This window comes from Bubalus kerabau, chromosome 12 (genome assembly GCF_029407905.1).
Source record: "Bubalus kerabau isolate K-KA32 ecotype Philippines breed swamp buffalo chromosome 12, PCC_UOA_SB_1v2, whole genome shotgun sequence".
NCBI classification, from domain to species: domain Eukaryota; kingdom Metazoa; phylum Chordata; class Mammalia; order Artiodactyla; family Bovidae; genus Bubalus; species Bubalus kerabau.
The window spans coordinates 84,318,641-84,337,873 of NC_073635.1; the positions used below are offsets into that span (position 1 = coordinate 84,318,641).

At 39.4% G+C, this 19,233-nt stretch overlaps 1 long non-coding RNA gene across 1 annotated transcript in view; it reads right to left on the minus strand.

Annotated features, from left to right (window-relative positions):
- Positions 1 to 13,317: 13,317 nt before the first annotated feature.
- Positions 13,318 to 19,233, minus strand: part of LOC129624194 (uncharacterized) — an 83,687-nt gene continuing 77,771 nt past the window's right edge. Inside the window, exon 3 of the long non-coding RNA XR_008700811.1 lies at positions 13,318 to 13,646. This is a non-coding gene — a long non-coding RNA (uncharacterized LOC129624194). The remainder of the gene's footprint in view (positions 13,647 to 19,233) is intronic.

Here is a 19,233-nt window from a genome sequence, read left to right on the forward strand (position 1 = left end):
AAAATGATGTATATAACCTTAACGGGAGCACTGTGGGAGTCTCTGCTGGAGGAGTGGGTCAGTAGTGGCCTGCTGCAGGGTCCAGGCACCAAGTACCGCAGAGCTGGCATGGAACCTTCTGAAGGAAGTCCCATTATCTTCATTCAGTTCACTTCAGTTCAGTCATTCAGTCATGTCCGACTCTTTGTGACCCCACAAACCACAGCATTCCAGGCCTCCCTGTCCATCACCAACTCCCAGAGTTCACTCAAACTCATGTCCATGGAGTCAGTGATGCCATCCAACCATCTCATCCTCTGCCATACCCTTCTCCTCCCGCCTTCAATGTTTTCCAGCATCAGGCTCTTTTCAAATGAGTCAGCTCTTCGCATCAGGTGGCCAAAATATTGGAGTTTCAGCTTCAACATCAGTCCTTCCAATGAATATTCAGGACTGATCTCCTTTAGGATGGACTGGTTGAATCTCCTTGCAGTCCAAGGGACTCTCAAGAGTCTTATCCGACCCCACACTTCAAAAGCATGAATACTTCAGAGCTCAGTTTTCTCGATAGTCCAACTCTTACATGACTGCTGGAAAAACCATAGCCTTGACTAGAGGGAACTTTGTTGGCAAAGTAACATCTCTACTTTTTAATATGCTGTCTAGATTGGTCATAGCTTTCCTTCCAAGGAGCAAGCGTCCTTTAATTTCAGGGCCGCAATCGCCATCTGTAGTGATTTTGGAGCCCAGAAAAATAAAAGTCAGCCACTCTTTCCACTGTTTACCGATCTAGCTGCCATGAAGTGATGGGACCATATGCCATGATCTTAGTTTTCTGAATATTGAGCTTTAAGCCAACTTTTTCACTCTCCTCTTTCACTTTCATTGAGACTCTTTAGTTCTTCACATTCTGCCATAATGGTGATGTTATCTGCATATCTGAGGTTATTGATATTTTCCCAGCAATCTTGATTCCAGCTTGTGCTTCATCCAACCCAGCGTTTCTCATCATGTACTCTTCATAGAAGTTAAATAAGCAGGTTGACAATATACAGACTTTACTTACTCCTTTTCCTATATGGAACCAGTCTGTTCCATGTCCAGTTCTAACTGTTGCTTCCTGACCTGCATACAAATTTCTCAAGAGGCAGGTCAGGTGGTCTGGTATTCCCATCTCTTTCGGAATTTTCCACAGTTTATTGTGATTCACACAGTCAAAGGTTTTGGCATAGTCAGTAAAGCCGAAATAGATGTTTTTCTGGAACTCTTACTTTTTCGATGATGCGACAGATGTTGGCAATTTGATCTCTGGTTCCTCTGCCTTTTCTAAAACTTACCTCCACCATAGTTTGGCCTCAGGTCAAACAACAGTAGGGAGCACAACCCCACCCATCAACAGAATATTGAATTAAAGATTCATTGAGCATGGGCCCCGCCCATCAGAAAAAGGCCCAGTTTTCCCATCAGTCAGTTTCTTCCAACAGGAAGCTTCCATAAGCCTCTTACCCTTCTCCATCAGAGGGCAGACAGAATGAAAACCACAATCACAGAAAACTAATCAAACTGATCACATGGACCACAACCTTTTCTAACTCAATGAAACTATGAGCCATGCATGTAGGGCCACCCAAGATGGACAGGTCATGGTGGAGAGTTCTGACAAAATGTGCTCCACTGGAGAAGAGAATGGCCAACCACTTCAATATTCTTGCCTTGAGAGCCCCATGAACAGTATGAAAAGGCAAAAAGATAGGATACTGAAAGATGAACTCCCCAGGTTGGTAGGTGCCCAATATGCTACTGGAGATCAGTGGAGAAATAATTCCAGAAAAAATGAAGAGACAGAGCCAAAGTGAAAACAACACACAATTGTGGATGTGACTGGTGATGGAAGTAAAATCTGATGCTGTAAAGAGCAATATTGCATAGGAACCTGGAATGTTAGGTCCATGAATCAAGTTAAATTGGATGTGATCAAACAGGAGATGGCAAAAAAAAAAAAAAAAATCAACATTTTAGGAATCAGTTAACTTAAATGGATTGGAATGGGTGAATTTAACTCAGATGACCATTATATCCCACTGTGGGCAGGAATCCCTTAGAAGAAATGGAGTAGCCATCACAGTCAACACGAGTCTGAATTGCAGTACTTGGATGCATCTCAAAAATGACAGAATGATCTCTGTTTGTTTTCAAGGCAAACCATTCAATATCACAGTATTCCAAGTCTATGCCCCAACCAGTAATGTTGAAGAAGCTGAAGCTGAATGGTTCCTTGAAGACCTACAGGACTTTCTAGAATGAACACCCCCAAAAAGATGTCCTTTTCATTATAGGGGACTGGAATGCAAAAGAAGGAAGTCAAGAGATACCTGGAGTAATAGGCAAATTTGGCCTTGAAGTACAAATTGAGGTAGGGCAAAAGCTAACAGAGTTTTGAAAAGAGAACGCACTGGTCATAGCAAACACCCTCTTCCAACAACACAAGAGAAGAGTCTACACATGGACATCACCAGATGGTCAACAACGAAATTAGATTGATTATATGCTTACAGCCAAAGATGGAGAAGCTCTATACAGTCAGCAAAAACAAGACCGGGAGCTGACTGTGGCTCAGATCATGAACTCCTTATTGCCAAATTCAGACTTAAATTGAAGAAAGTAGGGAAAACCACTAGACCATTCAGGTATGACCTAAATCAAATCCCTTATGATTATACAGTGAAAGTGAGAAATAGATTTAAGGGACTAGATCTGATAGACAGAGAGCCTGATGAACTATGGACTGAGGTTAGTGACAATGAATGGGAAGCAGTGACCAAGACCTTCCCCAAGAAAAATAAATGCAAAAAGGCAAAATGGTTATCTGAGGAGGCCTTACAAATAGCTGAGAAAAGAAGAGAAGCTAAAGACCCATGAGAAAAAGAAAGATATACCAATTTGAATGCTGAGTTCCAAAGAATAGTAAGGGAAGATAAGAAAGCCTTCCTTAGTGATCAATGCAAAGTAGAGGAAAACAATGAATGGGAAAGACTAGGGATCTCTTCAAGAAAATTAGAGATACCAAGGGAACATTTCATCCAAAGATGGGGACAACAAAGGATAGAAATGGTATGGACCTAACAGAAGCAGAAGATATTAAGAAGAGGTGGCAAGAATACACAGGAGAACTGTACAAAAAAGATCTTCATGACCCAGATAATCATGATGGTGTGATCACTCACCCTCACCTAGAGCCAGACATCCTGGAATGCAAAGTCAAGTTGGCCTTAGGAAGCATCACTACGAACAAAGCTAGTGGAGGTGATGGAATTCCAGTGGAGCTATTTCAAATCCTAAAAGATGATGCTGTGAAAGTGCTGTACTCAATATGCCAGCAAATTTGGAAAATTCAGCAATGGCCACAGGACTGGAAAAGGTCAGTTTTCATTCCAATCCCAAAGAAAGGCAATACCAAAGAATGTTCAAACTACTTCAAGATTACACTCATCTCACCTACCAGTAAAATAATGCTCAAAATTCCACAAGACAGGCTTCAGCAATACATGAACCATGAACATCCAGATGTTGAAGCTGGACTTAAAAAAGCCAGAGGATCCAGAGATTAAATTGCCAAAAAAGCAAGAGAGTTCCAAAAAAACATTGACTTCTGCTTTATTGACTACGCCAAAGCTTTTGACTGTGTGGATCACAACCAACTGTGGAAAATTCATCTAGAGATGGGAATATCAGACCACCTTACCCGCCTCCTGATAAATCTGCATACAGATCAAGAAGGAACAGTTAGAACTGGACATGGAACAACAGACTGGTTCCAAATTGGGAAAGGAGTACGTCAAGGCTGTATATTGTCACCCTGCTTATTTACCTTATATGCAGAGTATATCATGCAAAATCCTGGGCTGGATGAAGCACTGGAATCTTCTGGAATCCAGATTTCCAGGAGAATTATCAATAACCTCAGATATGCAGAAGACACCACTCTTATGGCAGGAGTGAAGAAGAACTAAAGAGCCCCTTGATGAAAGTGAGAGAGGACAATGAAAAAGCTGGCTTAAAACTCAACATTCAGGAAACTAAGATCCTGGCATCCGGTCCCATTACTTCATGGCAAATAGATGGGGAAATAATGGAAACAGGGACAGACTTTATTTTTGCTGAGCTCCAAAATCACTGCAGATGGTGACTGCAGCCATGAAATTAAAAGATGCTCAGTCCTTGGGTTAAAAGCTATGACCAACCTAGACAACATAATAAAAAGCCGAGACATTACTTTGCCAACAAAGTTCCCTCTGGTCAAAGCTATGGCTTCCCAGTAGTCATGTATGGATGTGAGAGTTGGACTATAAGGGAAGCTGAGCACTGAAGAATTGATGCTTTTCAACTGTGGTGTTTGGGAAGACTCTTGAGAGTCTCTTGGGCTGCAAATAGATCCAACCAGTGAACCCTAAAGGAAGTCAGTCCTGAATATTCACTGGAAGGACTGATGTTGAAGCTGGAACTCCAATACTTTGGCCAACTGATGAGAAGAATTGACTCACTGGAAAAGACCCTGATGCTGGGAAAGATTGAAGGCGGGAGGAGAAGGGTATGGCAGAGGATGAGATGGTTGGATGGCTTCACCGACTTGATGGACATTAGTTTGAGTAAGTTCGAGGAGTTGTTAATGGACAGGGAAGCCTGGCATGCTGCAGTCCATGGGGTTTCAAGGAGTCGGACTTTACAGAGCAACTGAACTGAACCTTAATTTAAGGGATTCCCTGATGTCTCTCTGGGTAGAGAAACTGCCTACAATACAAGATAAAGGAGTTCGATCTCTGGGTCAGGAAGATCCCTGGAGGAGGAAAGTGCAGAGGAGCTTGGTGGGCTACTGTTCAAAGTGTCACAGAGAGTCGGACATGTCTGAGCAACTAAACACACAACCTTAATTCAAAGATACTTTTTTTTTTCTACAAATTACTGACATCATCTTAGCTTTTAGTGAGTTATAATCTTTTTGCTGAGGTTAGGTCTTGTCTCAGTGTTGGTGGCTGCTGACTGATCAGGGTGATAGTTGTTGAAGACTGGATGACTAAGGTAATTTCTTTAAGTAAGACAACAGTGAAGTTTGCCATACAAACTGACTCATTCTTTCATGTACAATGTCTCTGTAGCATGCCATGCAGTTTGATAGCATTTACCCACAATAGAATCTCTTTTAAAATTGGAGTCAGCCTTCTCAAAACTTGCCTTTATTGTATCCACCTAATTTATATAATGTTCTAAATCTTTTGTTATCATTTCAAAAATCTTCCCAGAATCTTCCCCAGTAGATTTCATCTCTAGAAACTATTTCCTGCTTCTCTTCTGTGAAAATTTGCTCATGAGGTTACATTGTCTTCAGGCTCCACTTCTAATTCTAGTTCTCTTGCTGTTTCCACATCTGCTGTTACTTACTTCACTGAAGTCTTAGAACACTTCAAAGTCATCCATGAAGGCCGAAATCAACTTCTAAACTCTTGTTAATATTTTTGCTTCTTTCCATTCCCAGATGGCTCAGTGGGTAAAGAACCCACCTGTCCAATGCAGGAGACACAGGAGACTTGGGTTCAATCCCTGGGTCATGAAGATCCCTTGGAGGAGGGCATGCAACCCATACCCACTCCAGTATTCTTGCCTGGAGAATACCATGGGCAGAGTAGAGTGGCAGACTATAGTCCATGGGGTCCCAAAGAGTCGAACAAAACTGAAGTGACTCAGCACATAGGCATGAATCACAAACATTGCAAACCGCATCTAGATTGGTGAAATCTGTCCAGAAGGCTTTCAATTAATTTTGCCCAGTTCTGTCAGAGGAATTGCAATCTATGGCAGGTATAGCCTTATGAAATGTACTTCCTAAATATTGAGAGTTGAAAATTAAAGTTACTTCTTGATTGATGGGTTGCAAAATGGATTTTGTGTTAGCAGGCATGAAATCAACATTAAGTCCATTGTACATCTCAATCAGAGCTCTTGGGTGACCAGATGCATTGCCAAAGAGCACTAATATTGTGAAAGGAATTTTTTCCTGAGCAGTCAGTCTAAATAGTAGGTTTAAAATATTCAACCCAAACCATGTGATAAACAGAAACTCTGTTATCCAGGCTTTGTTGTTCCATTTATGGAGCACAGAAATAGTAGATTTAGCATAATTCTTAAGGGCTCTCAATTTTTGTTTTTCTTTTTGAATGTTAAAGAGTGTTGGCTTCAACTCAAAATCCCAACTGCATTAGCCCCTAAGAAAAAGGCCACCCTGTCATTTGAAACCAGGCATTGATTTCTCCTTTCTAGCTATTCTTAGCTGGTATCTTCTCAAAATATTAAGGCTATTTCATCTACACTGATCATCTTAATGTGGTCTTTTCAGTTCAGTTCAGTCGCTCAGTTGTGTCCGACTCTTTGTGACCCCATGAACTGCAGCACGCAAGACCTCCCTGTCCATCACCAACTCCCAGAGTCCACCCAAACCCATGTCCATCGTGTCAGTGATGCCATCCAACCGTCTCATCCTCTGTTGTCCCCTTCTCCTCCTGCCCTCAATCTGTCCCAGCATCAGGGTCTTTTCCAATGAGTCAGCTCTTCACATCAGGTGGCCAAAGTATTGGAGTTTCAGCTTCAGCATCAGTCCTTCCAATGACCTTGGACTTGTATGTGATGGAGATGGCTTCTTTCCTTAAACCCCATGAACCCACCTCTGCTAGGTTCAAACTCTTCTTTGGCAGCTTTCATACCTTTCTCAACCTCAATAGACTGAAAGGAAGTAGGAACTTGTTCCGGATTAGGTTTTGATTTAAGAAATTGTTGTTATTGGTTTGATTTTCTATCCAGGCCACTCAGATATTCTCCACATCAGTAGGAATGGAGTATTTTGCTTTCTTACCTTTTTGTGTGTTTGTTGGAGTAGCATTTTTCATTTCTTTCAAGAATTTTTCCTTTGGATTCACAACTTGGCTATTTGTTGCAGGGGGACCTTGTTTCTTGGATGCAAACAAGATGCCGTGAAGTAGGTGAATAGATGAATAAACAGTGGTACATCTAGAAAAAGAAATATTTTTCAGGGCTATCTAGTCATGAAAAGACCTGAAATGCATGTTCACCAAGGGAAAGAAGCTAATCTGAAGAGTCTACAAACTCTACTACAAACTACAGTAGGGTACATTTTTGAAGAAAATTTCATGAGTGCTGGATAGAGGGAATCATGATGAGTGCTAGATAAGCCACAATTTTATAAATAATGCAGCTGCACAAAATAGTATATTAATACATGTCCCTTCCTGTCTCTGCTATATTGAGCTCTGCAACTCAACTTGACTCTGACCTTAGAGAAACACGGTGCAGTGACAATCCACGTGGAGCAGCTGGATATAAAATATTAGGAAATACCAGGGAGAAAGTATTAGGAAAGGTGGGCTCTTTCAGAACTCTCTGCACCTGTTGAAAATGGATCAGCGCCCCTTTGCATCCCTGCTGTGGATGCCCAGTTCCTGCAGCGAAGCTGCTTCCTACTCTCCCAGGCTCGTTGTCTTGCCAACCATAGAAGCTGACATTTCTCCTCTTGTTTGCATGAGCATTTAGAAAAGGTTCTTGAAGCAGCACCTGAGGGAAAGGCAGATCTAGTGGGGGAAAAAAAAAAAAGGAAAAAAAGCCACATAAAGAAAGACGATCCTCCTAACCAAAAGCACAAATTTAACAACAACAACAACAAATTTTAAAAGAGGAATGAAGCTTTGGGGAGCAATTGTAATAGCTTTGTCACATTGATTTAAGAGAATTATTTTAGGTAAAATGTTTGCAATACAACTGAGAGCTATACCTTAAAGAAAGCTGGAGCTTAGGCTATTGAATCTCTCTTTATCCAGTTCTTAAAATAAAATAGACCTGCAGGCTAAATAACTTTTGAAATAGGTACTAGATAATTTTTATTACATCTATATAAACAAAGCACTGACAAATGATATAAGGCATATGAATGGACTTATATGTATGCATGTATAAAATTAACACATAAGATACACATGAAAACATATACATATAAATAATAGTAATGTCATCAGTATTAATTGTGGCTTTAATGCAATGGTTGTATATATGCAAACAACATCTATATTTACAGATGCATGTAATTTTTCAATTGAACATTTGGGTTCCATTTGGAGTTAATTTTTATTTATAAAATTTCATTTTAAATGTGCTGTCATTTTAGAAGTATTTAAAGTATACTATTTTTGTAACATAGATAACTCATACTAGAGGATTGAACCTGCCAAATTTGAGTGACTATGATACTGTGAGTATTAATAGGACCTTCTGAGGTTACGGAATCCTGTGATGTTCTGATGACTCGGAGTTGTGCTCTAGTGGAAGTGCTGACTTCAGGTGGATCCTCGCCCTCTGTCCTCCCAGGTGTGTTATCAGACCTATATCACCACCTTGCAAATTGCTCCTCGAAAAGGAAAGACATTCTTTTCAAAGAGATCTTGCTAAAGACCCATTTCTTCTCTGCTTAGAATGAGCACTTGAGCTCAATCCAGATAATCAGCTCCAGTTTACAGTGATTTATGTTTAGTAGCAGGGAGAAGGCAGAGCTATGCCAGCTCATTGTAAGTTTGGCTCTTTGTAACGCTGATGCTTGAGAGGGCAGAACTTCTAGCTCAGTTCAAGGGAGTGGCATCATTCCAAGTGAGGACCTAACAGTTGGAGAAAGACACAGATACAGAGTCAGTTTCAAAACTTGATGAAAAGAAAACACATGAATGGAGAAGAAAACGGAGCTGATATAATAGAAAGAAGCAGAAAGAATAACTCCTATTAGATCATCCAGGAGGACGGACTGTGACTTCAGTTGCCTGGAGCCAGCTGTGATCTCTCATCAGTCTTGCCAAAGAGAGAGGCATATGCCCCAATTAGGGACAGGGCACAAGGCCATTATCTTTGTGGAGGAGCACCACTGGGTGTCAGATGAGAGATGGCCAATGGGGAGACAGTCCAAGGGTGTGTTCCCTGCAAGGATGATGCCAAGCTCTGTCTGCTAAACAGTATGGCAAAGCAGCACCACTGCGCTGTGGTAATAACACAAGCGATGTCTCATGAGAAGGTATGTCAAATAACTTAAAGACCAAGGGTTACATACGTAACTATTGCCAGCTTTTGTCTTCGCATTCCCTAAATGAGTGCATCGCAGCTACATCTGCAGTGTGAGACCAGCATATAACTGTCACCAATTTCTAACATTATTTTTACTGCTGTTATCATTGATAGAGACATCCCAACACTTCAGCTTTCTGGGATGGGCATGTGGCCTCTTCACTGCATAAAGAGGGCTTTGAAGGGAACTACAGCGAGGTATCATTTTTAAGAAGCAATGTAAATAGTTTGTTGGGAGCAAAAACAGGGTACTGAACACTCCTTCTGCACTCAACACCACTGGAGTGGTGCGTAAAGCCACTGCTCCAGCCAGACCCCGGGACACACCCCTATCCTCACCCCACATAGGGAACAAGTTCACCCCCAGCCCCCTCCCCACCAAAGAGCAAGCAAGCAAGGGAAATTGTTCCTTCTTGTTACCCCCTGCTTCAGCAGGGGACCCAGACAAAGCCTTGCCTGAAAGAATAAATAAAAGAACGTGTTGTATCTTTGGGTAGTAGCAGCAGATATGATCAGAGCAGGATGAACTGAAGCTTATGAGTTAGGAGGACCTGGGTGGTTTATCTCACTACTTCTTTGCACGATGCTGATGTGTTTGATATGCAGAGAGAAGGGCCCTCAGGGAGGGGGAAATTGCTCTGATTAATTTTGATATGGTACATAGGAAATATGTTCCCCAGTAGATTTCATCTCTATAAACTACTTCCTGCTTCTTCTAACCCTAACCCTAACCCTAATTTTCACACCTTCCTTATTTAGGTGTGAAACACAGATCAGGTGAAGAAGGTCAGGACAGACTTTGGTCAGTGGAAGGAGAGGGGTACATCATCTGGTTTAGGGAGCAGTGTTTATTTCGAAGCACTTGAACGATATTTGAAGGGAGGCAGTCTTAACAACGCCAAATGCACACTTGATGATTTTTCAAAGGCTGGCAGTTTAAGCAGATGTAGGAAACATCTGTCATGTTTAAAGTTTACAAATAGCTTTAATTCAAGGATACAATGGGCTGATACTATGTAATTGAGTCTGGAAGGCTAGCACTGAAGAGGAAGAATGGGCAGCAGAAATGAGAACCATCCTCATTCTGTGCATTTCTAGAAATGTGTCAAAGACAGTTTAAGATTTTCTATAGTTTCAAAATATTGAGCTAAATGTGCTGTGGTTTCCTTGATTGGATCGTAACACAGACAAATGTATTTGTGGAAAAACTGGTGAATTCTTAATAAAATCTAGAGTTTAGTTAATGGTATAGGGCTTCCCTGGTGGCTCAGTGATAAAAGAATCCACCTGCAATGCAGGAGACACGAGTTCAATCCTTGAGTCAGGAAGTCCCTGGAGAAGGGATTGACTACCCATTCGAGTATTCTTGCCTGGAAAATCCCATGGAAAAAGGAGCCTGGTGGGCTCCAGTCCATGGGGCTGCCAAGAGTCAGACATGACTCAACAGAAACACAAGGTACATACCAATCAAGAAATAGCATTATGGCAGTGCTAATTTCTTAATTTTGACCAATGTGTCTTGATTATTTAACATGTTAAACTTAAGGGTAACTGGGCTAAAGGTATTTAAGCCTTAACTCTCTGTGCTATCTTTGCAACATTTTTGTATATCTATAAATATTCCACAATATGTGCATTTTTAACATTGGGAGTTTTAAAAAGATGTCTCTGAAAAACTGAATAAAAGCATGAAAGCATTGTTTTTCCATGCACCAGGGAGGCACATTTCAATCTTTTATTTTTTTACTAATTTTTATTGTTCTATGTTTTAAGCTACTGAGTATTGAATAATGAAACAATGCAAGAAAACAATCTCAAAAGTTGTATGAATTTCTGTTTTTGAGTCGTGTCTATCCTTGGAGCTTTTGAATCAATGATAAGGACCCTCACGTGTGTGTGTTAGTCACTCAACCATGTCTGACTCTTTTCGACTCGATGGACTGTAGCCCGCCAGGCTCTTCAGTCCATGGAATTCTCCAGGCAAGAATACCGGAGTGGGTTGTCTTGCCCTTCTCTAGGGGAATCTTCCTGACCTAGGGATTGAACCCTGGTCTCTGAATTAGCAGGTGAATTCTTTACCATCTGAACCACTAGGGAAGCCCTCTTAACGACTGGGAAAACTGTTCATCAAATTTCTCTGAATCTAATTTTCCTTAAAAAATATTTTACAGTGAAAAGTTGTAATTTATACATGCAAAGAATATTCAAACTTTTTAGAGATTGTACTTTAGTTAGAGAAATTAAGCCTAAGGGAACCAGGTTATAAGAATGCTGATGAAACTGAGCACTTAGCCCCAGAACACAGGCAGATTTTTTCTAAAAGGTGAAAAAAGTCTGTTCTTTAAATTCTACCACATTGTCTCAGGATAAGATATTCTCATCGATCCTGGCATTATTTTTCTTGCAAAATTTCTTCTCTAGCCTGACATCAAGGATGATTTTTAAAGTGTTAAAGATATAGTTTTGGAAGTATGATATGTATTTTATCTCTAATCTTTTAATGATTGTTTGCAAATCTATTCAGAGTTTTCTATAATAATGCTTATGTCTTGTTTCATCAGTAAATTGCAATATAATTGTTACAACCATAAACCATTTTGAAGTTTAGTGATTTCACATCAAAATAATAGCCAGGACATAGAAGCAACCTAGATGTCCATTAGCAGATGAATTGATAAGAAAGCTGTGGTACATATACACAATGGAGTATTACTCAGCCCTTAAAAAGAACATATTTGAATAAGTTCTAATGAGGTGGATGAAACTGGAGCCTATTATACAGAGTGAAGTAAGCCAGAAAGAAAAATACCAATACAGTATACTAACGCATATATATGGAATTTAGAAAGATGGTAGCAATAACCCTGTGTACGAGACAGCAAAAGAGACACAGATGTATAGAGTAGTCTTTTGGACTCTGTGGGAGAGGGAGAGGATGGGATGATTTTGGAGAATTGCATTGAAACATGTATAATATCATATAAGAAACGAATCGCCAGTCCAGATCTTATGCAGGATACAGGATGCTTGGGGCTGGTGCACTGGGATGACCCAGAGGGATGGTACGGGGAGGGAGGTGGGAGGGGGGTTCACGATGGGGAACACGTGTACACCCGTGGCAGATTCATATTGATATATGGCAAAACCAATACAATATTGTAAAGTCATTAGCCTCCAATTAAAATAAATAAATTTATATTTTAAAAAATATATACATATCTTATTTATTCTCCCAACAGCAAGAGTTTATAAAACCCATATAATACATTAGACACTAGGTGACTTATTAGACAAGAATCAGACAAGTCAATGTTCTAACTCACGGGATGATTTCAAAGCTAGTGATTTAGTTTGTTTTACTATTTATGAGAACTATTAAATACCACTTGCTTTGGTGATGTATTTGATATTATTTTATTTTGATTCTTGGAAGATTGGGGAGTAAGGGAGTTGTGTATTAATGCATTCTCTTAATTTGCCAAAATCTTTCCTGTTAAATTGAATATAAATATAAAATGGGTCTTTTGAAAAATGGTGGGATTTCCCCTGGATTTTGTAATTTGGCTCATAAGAAAGATACAGGAAAAATATACCCACACATTTTGCATGATGCTTTTTGGCTGTTGCTTTTCTATATTTTAAAACACGTTCATTTTGGTGAGTTTGCTCTGGAAATTCATTAAATTTGAGCTAAATAATTAAATCATATGTGAGAAATTTATGGCAAAAGTAGTATTCACGATGCTTTAATTCATGTTCAGGGCTGTATGATGTTTTAAAGAAATAATGATTAAAACACTACCACCAATATCCTCCATGTTTCAAAATGTTCCAGGTATTTGGGGGTTCGATGACAAATTAGTGTGTGGCCCTGACATTTGACCAGAATTTTAAAAAAACAGATAATATTAATTCTAACTTACAACTTAAATAAATTTTAATATTTTAGAAAAACCTAGAAAGAACTTACAGACTTTTTATAAATCAACATAAACTCATACCCAATGAGCTTGTACAATTTTCTTTCTTTTTCTGCTTTTTCTTTATTTTTCTTTATATCTGTCCTTCACAGCCATGGCCTGTCCTCTGATGTTCTCTTAATAACACTGAGAAATTATCACATTTTTTCTGGTACTTTTTTTTTTTTTTTAATTCTTTTTACACACAACCAAGGAGTTTAAGTTTCAATTGTGGTTTGTTTGCTTGTTTTTCTCTTGATTTATTTTTTGATTGATTTTCATGATAAGATCACTTACCAGGAGTTCTCTGCTCTTTAACAAAACTTGAAGTGTACAGTATGACCTTGTTACCTGTGGGCACAGCGTTGTCCAGCAGACCTTTAGAACTTAATCACCTTGCATCATTGAGACTTTATATTCCATGGACAATCTTCCTTTTCCTTTCCCAACAGCCCCTGGCAAGTACCATTTTACTCTGCTGCTTATATGTTCTGGACTATTTTTGATTCTTCATATCAATGGAATCATGTGATATTTGTCCTTCTGCAACAAAGTAGATGAATCTTGAGAATACCATCATTGGATTTCTCTTTAATCATGTTTATAGCATAGATATTATTACTTTGTTACAGACGTAAGACTTAATGGACATGAGTCTGAGCAAATAGTGAAGGAGATAGTGAAGAACAGGGAAGCCTGGTGTGCTGCAGTCCATGGGGTCACAAAGAGTTGGACCCTAATTAGCGACTGAACAACAAAAACAGATATAAATAAAAATGTTACAGATATAAGTAACAGTACCACAACATGGTTGCCTTCTTCTGTCTCCTCCACATCCACACACACGCAGTGCAGGACCTTGCACTTGTCCCTCCATGGAATAAGATTTCATCATTTCTACTGTGGTTTAGTCGCCAAGTCATGTCCAGCTGTTTTGTAACCACATAATACATGTATTGTAGCCCAATAGGTTCTTCTGTCCATAGGATTTCCCAGGCAAGAACACTGGAGTGGGTTGCCATTTCCTTCTCCGGGATATCTTCCCAACCCAGGGATCAAACCCAGATCTTCTCCATTGCAGGCAGACTCTTTACCAAATGAGCTACCAGGGAAGCTATCATCTCTACTGTACTAGTTTTATATTTCTGCTGCAACAGATAGCTGCAGACTAATGACTTAACACAACAGAAGGGTATTATGTTACTAGTCCAGGGTAAGGAGACTAATGTGGGCTGGCAGGACTGCTTTCTGGACAACCTCAGGGCCAAAGCATCTCCTTACCTGCTCCTGCTTTGAGAGGCAGCCCCTTGCATCAGTCACACCTCTACGTCCATCATGACCTCTCCTTCCCTGAACCCTCCTGTTTCCTTTTATAAGGACGCTTGTGATTACATTGGACCCATCCAGAAAATCCAGGAAAATTCCTCCACCAGAGAATTCCTTAACTTAATCACATCTGCAAAATCTCCTTTGTCATGTGATGTCACATAGTCACAGGTTCTGGGAGTAGCAGGTGAACGGCTTTGGGAAGCTGTTATTCTGCCTACCACACTGGTTCATAGGATGAAGTCCAGATTGAATAGAAGAGCACCCAGACCCTTTTAATATCCAGCTCTCATCCACATTCTCCATCCCTACCCTCTCCGAATTTCTCACTGGCATCTCAGGACAAAGCCATGCCAAATTGCGCATGGCTTTCTGAAACCATCTTCTTCTTTTAGAGTTTCTAAATTCCTTTGCTTCCTTCTGCCTGCAATGCATTTTCAGTTTTTTTCTACCAGACTAATTCCTACTCATCCGTGTTTTATTTTAATTACAAACCACTTTAAACATATGGAAAGAAACAGAAATAACAGAACAGAGCCGTGTACTCCAACTCCCAAGATTAACCAGATGTTAGCCCTGTGCTGTGTTTGTTTTGAGTTTCTCTTTCGTTTTTTAGAGAAATGAAACATTGCAGATCCCACTGAACTCTTATCTTCCATCTCTGCCAGCGTACCCAAATAAACACCTGAGTTGCTATTTTTTGTTTATAAACCGTGTATATTGTAGTTTTTATCTCTATTCATATAGAAGATAGATTAAAACATGAATTTGATTACAGTATGATTTGTTCACTCAACATTGTGTTTTTAGATCCTATGCATGTGGACACATACTATTTTTTAATTTAAATCCTCTGCAATCTTCTAGATTATTAAGAAATACATTTACCCAAATATCTATTTAGAATTAGCTAAGAAATTTCTACATCATTTTTTGCTATTTGAAGAAACTGCAATAAACAGCAATGTGAAACTCTCCCTTTGATGATAGGAGGTTTCTCTAACATAAACACCTATAAGTAGAATGTTTTATGAAGCTTAATACTGTCAAACTGTTTTCTAATGTGATAGGACTAAATCCTACTCCTGTATCCTATTTGGTATTATCTGATTATTTAAAAGAAATCATCTGATTATTATATAATATAGTTTTGATATGTATTTATCATATCTGTCACCCAGTGAGGTTAAAATCTTCATATGTCAATTTATCATTCAATTTCCTTGGTCTTCAAATTGAAATCAACATGAGCAGTTTTAAGTTTTTATAATTTTGTATGTGTATGCTTGAGCCTTGTTTAAGAAATCCTTCAAACTTGAAGGTATAAAGATACTCTATGATCTTTTCTTCTCAATTTTATAGACTTATTATTTAACTATCTTTTCTTAAAATATGTTGGAATTTGTTTATGATGTGAAGTAAGAATCTAAATATATACAAATAGACATGCTTGTTTCTAGGCTTCCTGTTTTGACCCACTTGTCTATTTGTTTTGCTTTTTGTGCTACTAATACACAATGTTATTGACTTGATCTTTTTATCATGACCTCAGTTCAGTTCAGTTCAGTTCAGTCACTCAGTCGTGTCTGACTCTTTGTGACCCTGTGGACTGCAACACACCAGGCCTCCCTGTCCATCACCAATTCCCGGAGTTTGCTCAAACTCATGTCCATTGAGTCGGTGATGCCATCCAACCACCTCATCCTCTGTCGTCCCCTTCTCCTCCTGCCTTCAATCTTTCCCAGCATCTGAGTCTTTTCTAATGAATAAGTTGGTTCTTTGCATCAGGTGGCCAAAGTATTGGAGCACTGAAAAATCTCTCTATCTCTTCCTTATATTTCTTGTCTTCCTCCCCTATTAAAAACAAAACTAAGTTTTATTTTTCAGAGCAGTTTTATCTACATGGCAAACTTGAGCTGAAGTCTATGAGTGTGGGTCCAGGGGCCATGTGGGAATCCTGTGTACTTTCAGCTGAGTTTTGCTGGCATAAACTTCAGCACTCTCAACATCCCACACCAAAGTAGTCCATTTGCTGCAAAAGGTGCAAGTATTGACACATCGTTGTCACTCAAAGTCCATGGTTTACACAGGACTCACTCCTGGAGCTGTGCATTCTATGGGTACTGACTAGTGCATAGGGACATGTCTCCACCCGTGCAGTATCTTACAGAAAACGTCACTGTCCTAAGGAGCTGTGTGCTTCATCCCTCTCCCCAGACCTCCTGGAAGCCACTGATATGTCCACACAGCTCTATCTCTTCCAGAAGTTTATGTACTTGGAATCATATAACATGTAGTCTTTTCAGATTGGCATTTTTCACTTAGTAATATACATTTAAGCTTTATCCAGGCCTTTCAGTGATGTGATAGTTCAATTCTTTTTAGTTCTTGATGGAAATGTCATTGTCAGGATATACCAATTCATTTGTCTATTCACCTACCAGAGGACATTTTAGTTGCTTCCCAGCTTGGCAATAATGAAAACACCTGCTACAAACATACATCTATAATTTTCTTACAGATATAAATTTTCCAATAATTTAAGGTGATGTCACTAGATGATAAGAATGAGTTTAGTTTTTAGCAAACTGCCAAACCATCTCCCAAGGTTGCTGTACCATTTTGCATTCCCACCAGCAATGTATGAAGTTTCCTGTTATTCCACATTCTTGCCAGGATTTGGTGTTGTCTGTGTTTCAGATTTTGGCTGCTCTAATAGTCATGCAGTGGTCTCTCACTCTTTGCTTTAATCTGCAATTCTCTAATGACATAGGATGCTCTTTATTTTTGGTTTAGCCTTTTTAATTCATTTTCAGGATTGTCTCTGCCATTCTTGCTCCTTTACTTGACCAATTTTATGTGCCATATTGAATTTTCTAATTAGCTTCTATTTTTTTAATTTCTATAAATTCTATTTATTTTTTCATAGCATCTCTCTGTTCTTACACATCTGATAGCTTCGTTTACATTTTCACTTGTTGGCAATGCCTATATTTCGTATTTTCAGACTGTCTGTTATCTAAAGAACTTGAATTCACTTTCTTATGGTAGTTGTGTCTGTCAAATATTTCTCAAATTCAACACAGATAAAAATCACATAGATTGGGAATGAAGGAGAGGTGGGCAATCCTACCTGAATTAAATGAGGTGGGACTGAATATCCCACAAGAAAGACATATGCGTTACAAGAATGGGAAACGAAGTAGATGCATTTTGGACTGGGGGAATAAACCATTGTAATTATCACAGTCCTCTAGAGCTCCTCTGATTCAATAGACAGGCTTTCTTATGTAATGATGCTCTGAGCTCCCACAGCACTTTACAAGACTGAAGACTCTGTAGCACTGATAACATGACTCTATTGTATTGTCTGTTTGTATGTCACTTCTACTCTTCTGTACACCCTTCAAGATCAGAAAGTGTATTCTCTTTTATACTTGAAATCTCAGTTCCCAGTCCTTTGTAATTGCATCAAAAATGGTTATTAAAAAAAGAGAAAAGGGCAAAGAAAAGGAAAAAATAGGAAGAGAGAAAAGAATCCTACATAAAGAAAGATTAAAAAAGTTTCCATCATTGCCTCAAGTTCGTGGTAGAGACAGAAGTAGAACCCATTTTCTATAAACACAGCCAACTGAACACTCCTGTTACATGTATATGTCTAAGTAACATCATAGAGATATTTATAAATGTTGGTGAAGAAAAACCAAAGAATCTAATAAAACTGAAAAATGAAAAAAATACACTATCTCCTTTATTTAAATAATTTCATGGAGACTATTAGTTTAATTTATTTTGGAACGTTCAATTTTACCATTTGGATTTAACGTCCTATTTTACAGTCCTCTATATTTGCCTATGTCTGCTTCAATGTCATCTTCAGATTGTCCTCCCCAAAGTAGCCACATGAGTGTGCAAATTCCCTGATCTCAGGTCCTGCCCTCTTAATGTCCAAGATAAGAGTGAGCACTTCCTTCAGGCGCCGCTTTTTAAAAGCGTGAGGTTGGCTTTCAGACTCGCCGATAAACGTCCTGCGTTACTTCGTTGGCTGTGCCTGGCACAGCTCCACAAGCACATCCTCTTGCTTACATGATGAGCTTTCTGAATGACTGACCTCCATCAGGTCCACTGTGAGAAGTCTTTGGGTCAATCCCCGAAGAAGAAATGCAATTCAGAACAAGAATGTTTGGTCTTACGAAGGAAATCTTGGAGAGTTCCTCACCAGAAGGTGAAAAAGTGAACACCTGACAGTCAAAACCACCATTGTGCACGCATGCTCAGTCGCTTCAGTCATGTTCGGCTCTTTGCGACCCCCTGGACTGTACCTCCTCAGGATCTTCTGTCCATGGGCTTTCCCAAGCAAGAATACTGGAGTGAGATAGCCATTTCCTTCTCCAGCGGATCTTCCCAACCCAGGGATCGAACTCAGGCTTTCTGCATATTGCAATCGGGAAGGCCACTATCACCAAACACCTTTTTCTCCCTGGGAATAGATTGCAGTCTCTGTGTGGTTGATGACAAGGTCTTGATCAGTTGATGCCCAGTAGTTATTTGTATTTGCCACTGAATAATCATCTGCTGCTGATACTAATTTTCTCATGACAGGTCAGAATTACTTTCTTTGTTAGCCATTTCCCTCTGAAAATGTATTCTTTTCCCATACTTGCTAAGACCACCCACATCGTATTGGAATGTCACATGCTGAAAGCTCTGTTTGAATTGCTAGATCCAGTTACATATTCACTTTGTATAGGAGAATAATACCCAATTAATTAATACGAAAGGGATTTCCATGCTTTCATACAAT